Source organism: Protopterus annectens, chromosome 1.part0 (assembly GCF_019279795.1).
Source record: "Protopterus annectens isolate FY-2018-M chromosome 1.part0, PAN1.0, whole genome shotgun sequence".
Classification (NCBI taxonomy): Eukaryota; Metazoa; Chordata; order Ceratodontiformes; family Protopteridae; genus Protopterus; species Protopterus annectens.
Genome location: NC_056725.1, coordinates 641,741,725 through 641,750,567, shown reverse-complemented (window position 1 = coordinate 641,750,567; position 8,843 = coordinate 641,741,725). Strand labels below are relative to the sequence as shown.

Genomic DNA, 8,843 nt, shown 5'->3' with positions numbered 1-8,843 from the left:
TGCATAGGTCGGAGCATCTAGACACTAGGAGAGAGGGAAGGAGACGGCACCCTCTCTTCAGCCCTATGAAGATCAACTGATGTGGTGAGTACTCAAGGCACTGGCTGCATGACAAGACTGACTCCTTTGTGACTGACCATCAGAACTGTGAGCAAAAGGGAGTAAAATCACTAAACTGCAAGCAATATTCACAAATGGTATGGCACAGATGGATAAAGCCATTACTACACCCCAAACAACTTGTGTTTGACTAATGGCACAGGTGCTGGAGGGGTCGCAGAGAGAAATAAGAGTGAGCTGCTGATGTTGGTTCGCCATCCTGGGGAATAAGTGGCAGCCTAATAGCTAGCTACAATATGTAGCATACAGTCCTTTCATCTTACTTCATAGGAGAGAAATGACGATAAGCTTTCCTGAAGGACTGAGTTTTGTCTAGGTAGTTTCTGAGTTGTCTGTGGAAACACAGCATATTAAGAATTTTGTTCTCCCTTGTTCTTGGGGTCATGAAAAATGTAAGGGAGATTAACAGACTTACGACACCATTTTAGGCATAAATGAAGAATTACTTCTCAAAGAAACCCTGTTTTTGTAGAAAATAGAAGGGTTGATTCTCCTTAAGAATTTGTAACTCAGATACTCTTCTAACAGAACTCTGCAATGAAAAAAAGAGTCTTGTGTGTTAAGAACCTCAAATCAGCTTGATAAGCTGTTTCAAATGGTAAAAGAATACGGTTGGTTCTCAAGCACAAAGTTAAGTTCCCACGGAGCACCCACCTGTTTCCTCGTTGGATGGATATGTAAAACCCCTTTGAAAAAACTGTCTGACTCAAGAAAAGGTAGAAAGGGGAGACTGAAGGGTAGACAAGCAGATCTGACTGACAAATGAACCTTTATAGAGGAATAAGAAAAGCCAGAGGACAATAGCTTACACAAGTAATGAACCAGTGGCAGTGGTGCTTTAAATGGATATTGCTACTTGGAATGCCACCTACTAGAAAATCTTTTCTACTTACATGTATATAATTTCCTAGTAGCAGGTTTTCTATCTACCCTCAATGCCTGTTGCATGTCCTCAGAAAACAAGGTGCCTAAAAGGTATCAACATTCTATCATATGGCCAGACAACTGAAGAGTTTTCAGTTTGGGTGTATCAAACAATCCCTGTATTATGTGAGTAAATACAGTCTGTGGGGAAGCCTGTGGTAACTGCCATTGACCTGTTTCAAAAGAAGGAACAAACACTGTTGCCTAGACCAAAAGGGAGTCACCAACATAACTTTTTGGAGAGTCCTTCTGGATCATTAGAAGAACTCTGGCTATCCGTGGAAAGGGTGAAAAACAGAAATAGAACCTTCCATCAGAATGAGAAGGCATTGGTCTTCCAGGCTTGTTTGTAAGGAATCCTGGAGCAGAATTTTTTTTTGTCTGTCTGGAGAAGAGGCAAACGGATTCACTTGAGGTGTTCCCATAGTTGTAACAATTCTAAGAACCCAGTGTGAGGTTTCCATTCATGCAGGCCTGTGCTGGTACTGCTTAGTTTGTCTGTCGCAACGTTTTGCTTTGATGGAATGCATAAAGCCTGAAGAGTCAAACTGAGCTGAGTTGCTATCTCCAAGGCTATCACAGTAAGTTTGAGAAGGGGGTACCACCCACATCTGCTTATGTACCACATCACTGCAGTGCTGTCTGTGAAAACTTGCAAAGGTCCTGGGGACCAGAGATGAGTTAGGGCTTTCAAAGCATTCATATTGTCATAATCTCTTTTGACTTTTATGTGCTTCTATCTGTCAATTCTTTCCACAAACCTTGTACTTTCACACTTTTGGAAACGACTCCCCATGCCAGGTCTGAAGCATCTGTTGTGACAGACTGAAGAGGCAGTAGAAAGAAGAATGGGAGATGCAGAGTCCAAGAGAACTGATCTACCCATCACAGAACCTCTCTCCTTCCAACTCTAATATAAGGATCGGAAAAGATAAAGAGTGTAGATGCTGAGTCCACACTGACATGTGGTACTATTGAATTTTTCTTATGTGAAGTCCAACCAGGGGAATCATAAGAATCACAGATGTCACATACCCCAGAATCCTGAGAAATCACTTGGCAGAAAGCTGGTTTTGATTGGAAAAAAATCAAGAAGAACTTTTGGAACATCTGTACTTTGTCAGAGGAAAAGCATGTCCAAGAGCACAATCTAACAAACATCAAAGGAAAAAAATTATACAGGAAGGGATAAGAGAAGATTTCTGAAGGTTCACTTGAAAACCTACAATGAGTTACAGATTCTGAACCCTTTCTAAGGACTACTGACAACTGGAAAAGAGTCTGCAAATATAGTGCACTGGTCCAAATGAGGAAAAAATGTGAATGTCTTAAAGTCTGCAATAAACCATCCCTAGAGCTATATACTTTGTATATACCATTGGAGCAGCAGACAGTCCAAAGGGCAAGGCAGAGAACTGATACTGCAAGCCAGATACAGAAAATCTTAAAAAAACATCTGAAATGCTTGCCAATGGGAGTGTGATGGTAGGCATCATTTAAGTCTAGCTTTACCATGAATGCTAGCCATTGGAGCAGCAGACAGTCCAAAGGGCAAGGCACAGAACTGATACTGCAAGCCAGATACAGAAAATCTTAAAAAAACATCTGAAATGCTTGCCAATGGGAGTGTGATGGTAGGCATCATTTAAGTCTAGCTTTACCATGAATGCTAGCAAAGGGACAGAAGCTAATACACCATGAAGAAATAACATTTTGAACTTTGGGACCTTGGCAAAAAGACTGACAAAGGAGAGGTCTAGCACAGGCATCCAAGTCACTGTTTTCTTTGGCACCAAAATGCAAAACTATCCTTGAATAAAACCTTCTGTCCAACTGGCAGGCAGGTGGAGGTTTTGTGTCTCCCTGAGACAACATCTGTTCCCAAATTAGAGGAAACAGGGATAAATGGTTTACTGGGCAAGAAGGAATCCCTGGATAGGAGGGAGGGACTTCTATTGCCAAGTGCGCCCCTACTGAATGACCTTGAGAACCCATTTGTCTAAAACAATTTGGTGACCCCCAGGAAGATCTAGAGAGAGGAAGAGACTGCCAGGGTGGGATGGAGGACAGGGGTAGACTGAAGAGGCCAACAGTTATCTGTCTTTTTGGACTGTCCTTGATTTTGTGAGACTTTCACTTTCTTTTTGCAGCTTCATTGCCATTACTTTACAAAATCCTGTTTTGTGGCATCTTACTGTTTAAACTGATTTTTGGGGAAAAATGATCAAGAAGAAATTTTTATTTGCATTGAAAAAAGAAGATTGGAAGATTTGGGTTCATAGGTTCATAGGTTGGCACTAGGCTATCAGCCCTAGGGCCTATACAAGCCTAGCCATAACAATTCCCTGGCTATTTCTTCCCACATTATTTACTTTCCTGGACCCCTGTCTAGCAGGGCGACTGACGTGATCCCTGGGGTGAATTTCCTTTCTCCCATCCAATCGTCAAGGTTCCTCTTGAAGAGGTCCAAAGAGGCACTCTGCTTGACATGTATGGGTAATCTATTCCAGAGTCTGGGGAGTCTCTGGGTCAGGAACCTATCCCTCCAGCATGTTTTGTTTATTGTGATGACAAGGTTTAGATCCCTGGAGCGTGTAGCTCTGAGGGATTGGGATTTCTTTAAGTGTAGCATGTCCAACAGCTCTGGGTTTGACATGGCCTTGTATGTTAAGCAGAGATCGCCTCTGAGTAGACGATATGCGACAGAGTATAGCTGGAGTTTTTTAAGGATTAAGGGTCATCCCTTTAATCAACTTTCCCCACTTATCAAACCTCTTAAACACTTCTGCTGCAGAAGGTGAAACAGAACTTCTCTGTCCAGGGGAAATTTTAAAGTTTCGTTTTTAACATCTTCAGGAAGAATTTGTAAATGTAACTAACCAAATCTTCTCATGAGTGAACCAGAATCAGCAGCTCTGAAGGCAGAATCACCACTGTCATAACAACTCTTTGTTTAATCACATGAGAAGCAGATACTGAAGAATTTGAAGAAGTTTTACCTCAGAAGAGGGATGGCAAACTTTAACATGAGCTTGGCAGTTTGAAATTCTGAATGTTAACATGGCAGAGCAACTTTCTTCCCAAATTTCTCAAAAGCTTTCCCTGTCAGAAGGAATGAGATTAGGATTAGTAATATGTCTGTCAGATGCAGTTTTTGGATAGGGGAATCATTGCAGGGTCTACGTTAGGGTTAGATAACAGGTATTTGTGAGTCTGAGGTACCTGGTAAAAACCTGTCAGTTCCCAGGGACAGCAGGTTGACCATCATCTAAACTACAAGCTGAGTATTTATATTTGTTTACCAGGGTGTGCACTGATCAGTAGTGACACATTTCATGCTCAAGCCAGGTGAAATACAAAACATTACACAAACAAAAAATAAAGAAATGTAAGCAATAACAGAATAAGTCAGACTAATTACATAGAAAAAAAAACTGTGCATACTCAATCATTCCAGTGAGCAAACATAGTGCAAAGTGCAATCAAGCAGACTCTAACGTACAGTATATACATCAGTTTCTAAAGTGGGTCAATCTTCAGTGTATCTTGAGAGAGGAGAAAAGATTTGGAAAGGAGGTAGGTTAGGTGACAGTGTGATGATGCAGGAAAATTTGGCTTGGATGAAGAAGTGCTTTTTGAGTTGCATTCTGAATTTGGAATAATTGCAGATTTCCTAAATGATGATGGGAAGAGCTTGCCAAAGAGTAGATGCCTGAGAGGAAAAATCATGTGCAATACTGTAGAATTTGGTTCTAGTGTTGATGACAGTTGGTGTGGCTTGTAAATAGTGTCTCAGGTTGTATGAGGAGTTTTTTTGTGAAGTCTAACTGCAAGGGAGTAGGTGTGTGAAGATGGAGTAGTTTGTTGAGCTGGGATCCTAAAAGCTGGTTAGATGTTTGTTTTATGGGTAGCTATTTAGCTTTGGCTTTTTCTAGGGAGATACATTGATGCTCACAGACAGGTGAGTTTGTAATGAATCAGCAGATGCTTGTTAGTGATAGTCTGGAATGTAGCAATGTTTTTACTGGAGGAGAAGAAAAAATCAGGAGCCCATATAAAAGTTGAGAAAAGGAGAGCTCCTTTGCCTGTGAGTGCTCTGGCTGGTTAGGATAAAAAAGGGAAGAATATTTTGGCCCAGAACAGGAGGGAGTTTATTTTGGCTCTCACTTTGTCTATATGTAAATGGAAGGTTAGTGACTGATCAAGCCACAGTCCTAGACATTTGATGGTGGACGTTATCTCTATGGAATGGTTGTGTAGGTCAAAGGAAGTTAAAGAATGAGGTGATTGGTGAATTTTTCTGTGAAGTTCAAAAAGGATAGTTTGGGTAGTGGTGGGATTGAGAAGAAGTTTGTGGTTTATACACCATCAATAGAGCTCATGTAAGTCTGACTGGAGTTGGCAATGAATGCTGGTATAAGAGTGGCCTGATCAGTAAATGACCGTTACATCAGCATAGAAAATAAGAGGAAAATGGGGGAGGTCACAAGAAAGTCTGTTAATGAATATAGAGATGAGGAGGGGACAACAATGAATCCTTGTGGTACACCTTTGGTAATACGTGCAGATTCTGACTGAGAGGATCCTACTTTAACTCTGAAGTGTCTGTCAGTGAGGAAGTTTTTAAACTAGAGAGTGGCAAATGGAATGACACCAATTTTAATTAGTTTGTTTTGGAGAAGACAGTGTTCAATGAGGTTAAATGCCTTTGTCAGGTCTATAAATAGGGTACCTGTTAGGAGGCCACTATCAGTGTTGAGCGGGATTTCATCATTTAGGGACCAAAGTGCTATCACAGTACATTGCTCAGGCCAGAATTCAAGTTGTATGGAGGAGAACAGGTAGAACTGCTGGATAAAGAGGGAGAGTTGGTTGTAGACTAACTTCTGAAGAAATTAATTAGAGCAGTTTTCTAAATCTGCACCATGATGTCTTGTGTGAGACATAGATTATATATGTAGGTCAGAGGAAGACATACTCTCTGCAGATATACATGAACCAGGGGTTTACGTTGTCAGATCCAGGAGGGGTGTCACTGGAAATACTTTTAAACTGATTACAGACTTCTTTGAAACGTATGCTTTGAAGTGGAAGAGGAGGATGAGTGGAGGTAGGTTGGGCAGTGCATGATCTGTGGGAATCGTGTTGCTGTAAGAAAAAAAACATTATTTCAAGCAGATAACAGGAGAAACAACTGCAGACTGAGTATCCAATCCATAAGAAAGCATAATACATTTTTTTCTTGGAAATAGGTATTTCATTCTGATCCCACTGAAAAGCCTCCTTCATTCTAGATAAAGTTTCAGAAAAAAGAAAGGTCTTCTGGAGGTCAGTTTGAAGCAGCACTTCCTTCAGAATCAGAATCTTCAGGCTGAGAAGAAAATCCTAAAGCACAACTTTCTCCCTGCAATCCTTGCTCTACTGACTGAAAATCAAAGTCAGAAAATGACCGAACTCTTACTTTTTCTTCTTTTTTCTTTTCCTTCCTGAACAAAAAGTGGTAAAACAAAAAATTAATTAATTCCCTAGTAAATCCCAGTAAATCTTTCTTGTCCACTTAAACAGAAACAAGAGAAGCCTTTTTTATCCAGTAATAAATTTAAATCCAGTGCTGGAGTTGGGTAAGCTAAAGGTGGTGTAAACGAAGACAACTCCTTTCAAAAATGCTATGCATAATTTGTGTGAGGCTAAGTATGACGAACAGAAACCTAGACAATAAAAGGATATGTCAACTAGATGAACTTTCACCAAGACATAATTAACCCCCCTTTTAATTATGTCCAATATAAATGTCATCATTTCAGATATAATAACAGAATGGGTCTATATTTTGTTCATTAGTACAAATAGAAAACGTTTTTCACTTTCCGTTATATATCATTCTATCACAAGGTTTTTGTGAACCAATAATCAGACTGACCACTTCATATGGGAACAAATGGCCTCTGGCAATCAGAAGAAGTGGAGAAACCTTGCTGCCAAGTGTAGGGATCAAATATCAGGGTAAGGCCGCCTGGACAAGTAGGACAGCAAAAAATGTGCTGAAGGATGAAGAGGTCTTCACAAAGGGAACCAAATCTGATGGGGCCAAAATGGAGTTTATGAGAACCGCCCAGGCAGTGGACATTTTGACTTTCTGGAGGAACGTGTTATGAACAGAAATTGGGGGGAATTCATATAAGAGAGATGGGGACCAAACATGGATGACTGCATCTCTTGGAGACTGTCCTGCCTGGAGGACGATGGAGAAAAAAGTATCAAATTATTAAGTTTAATGGTGAAGCAAAGAGATAACAACAAGGTCTCACTCACATTTTCAAATATTTTAGAGCTAATAAATGGTTGAGAGACCATTCGTGTTGGAACAAGTTTTGTCTGCTCAACCTGTCTGAGATCATGTAGGAAGTCCCCCTGTATAAGCTTTGCTATGAAAAAGTGATTTGATGTTATGATCACTCCCAAATCTGCATTGCTTCAATACACAGGGTTAAGATCATGTTCCTCCTTCCTTGCAGATGAGCAATTGAACCCACCTGGCTATAACAGCCCTGCCAGCAACATTTTACTTTATCCAAATTGTTGCAAACCCTGGCATTAACAGACTGACTTCTATGCGCAGTCACATCCTATTCAGACACCTGAGCAACTGAACCCACCTAGGTTTAAGAGCCCTGCCAGCAAAATTTTACTCATCAAAATTGTTGCAAACCCTGGCTTTAACAGATTGACTTCTAAGCGCAGTCATGTCCTATTCAGACATATGAGCAACTGAATCCACCTGGCTGTAACAGCCCTGCCAGCAAGACTTTACTTATCAAAACTGTATGTTCAATTAAAATTACTTTGTACCAGCACATTACCTGCACAATAAGAGTCCAGTACATCACTGAACTGTGCTCACTGCACTATTCCCCCACCTGCTTCTTGTTCCTGCTTACCTTTTCACTTCTTCTCTTCCATTTCCCATGCTCTTCTAAATATCCTGCTGCTGACCTAAGGCCACCTACATCTATATTAGTATTTAACTTTGCAGGCTTTCCAGTATCTATCTCTTCTCTGTTCTCCAGGTCCCTCTAAGTTCTTTCCTGTAACTCTTGGATTCCATTTCTCTTGGTTGCTACAATATCCCTTTAAAGTGTCTATACTTACCTCTTTAGGGCTTCAACTGATTGCTTTTCTTGCAGATATCTGATTCACGACTCAGTTCTAGGCCCTCTTCTCTTTAATATCTTTACTAACCAACTTCACACATACTGTCCTCAGTCATCCACCATAAAGTATGCAGACAACTCCACTATCATCTCCATTGCTGATTACCCCTCTGATCTGCTCACCCTGACACAAACATCTTTTTACCTTACTGAAACATGGCTTACTAACAAGCAACTCATACTAAACCCTAAAAATACAAAACATCTTCTCTTCCTCCAAAAATCTCTCTACCATCTTAAATCCTCAATCACCATCTCTTCCCCTTAACAACACTACTATCTCAGATGAACCCCACACTAAGCTCCTTGGAGCAATCACAGGCTACCAACTTAAATTTGACCTCCATGTACATCACTATAAAAAGAAAACCCACCAAAAGCTCGGCCTACTATATAGAAACAAAATGTTTCTTACACCCAACTCCAGAATCTCACTTGCCCAAGCCTATCTTCTCCCTAACCTCTTCTACAGCTCTCAAATCTTAAGTAACTTACAGTCCTCATTTCTTTCTAAACTTGAAACCATCTACAACAAAGTAGCTAGACTTACAGCTAATCTGCCTACAAAATCACACCACTGTCACATTC

At 40.5% G+C, this 8,843-nt stretch overlaps 1 protein-coding gene across 1 annotated transcript in view; it reads right to left on the bottom strand.

The window, feature by feature from the left end:
- LOC122793178 (guanylate-binding protein 1-like) overlaps positions 1-8,843 on the bottom strand; it is a 2,019,684-nt gene that overhangs the window by 1,531,036 nt on the left and 479,805 nt on the right. The window lies entirely within an intron of this gene.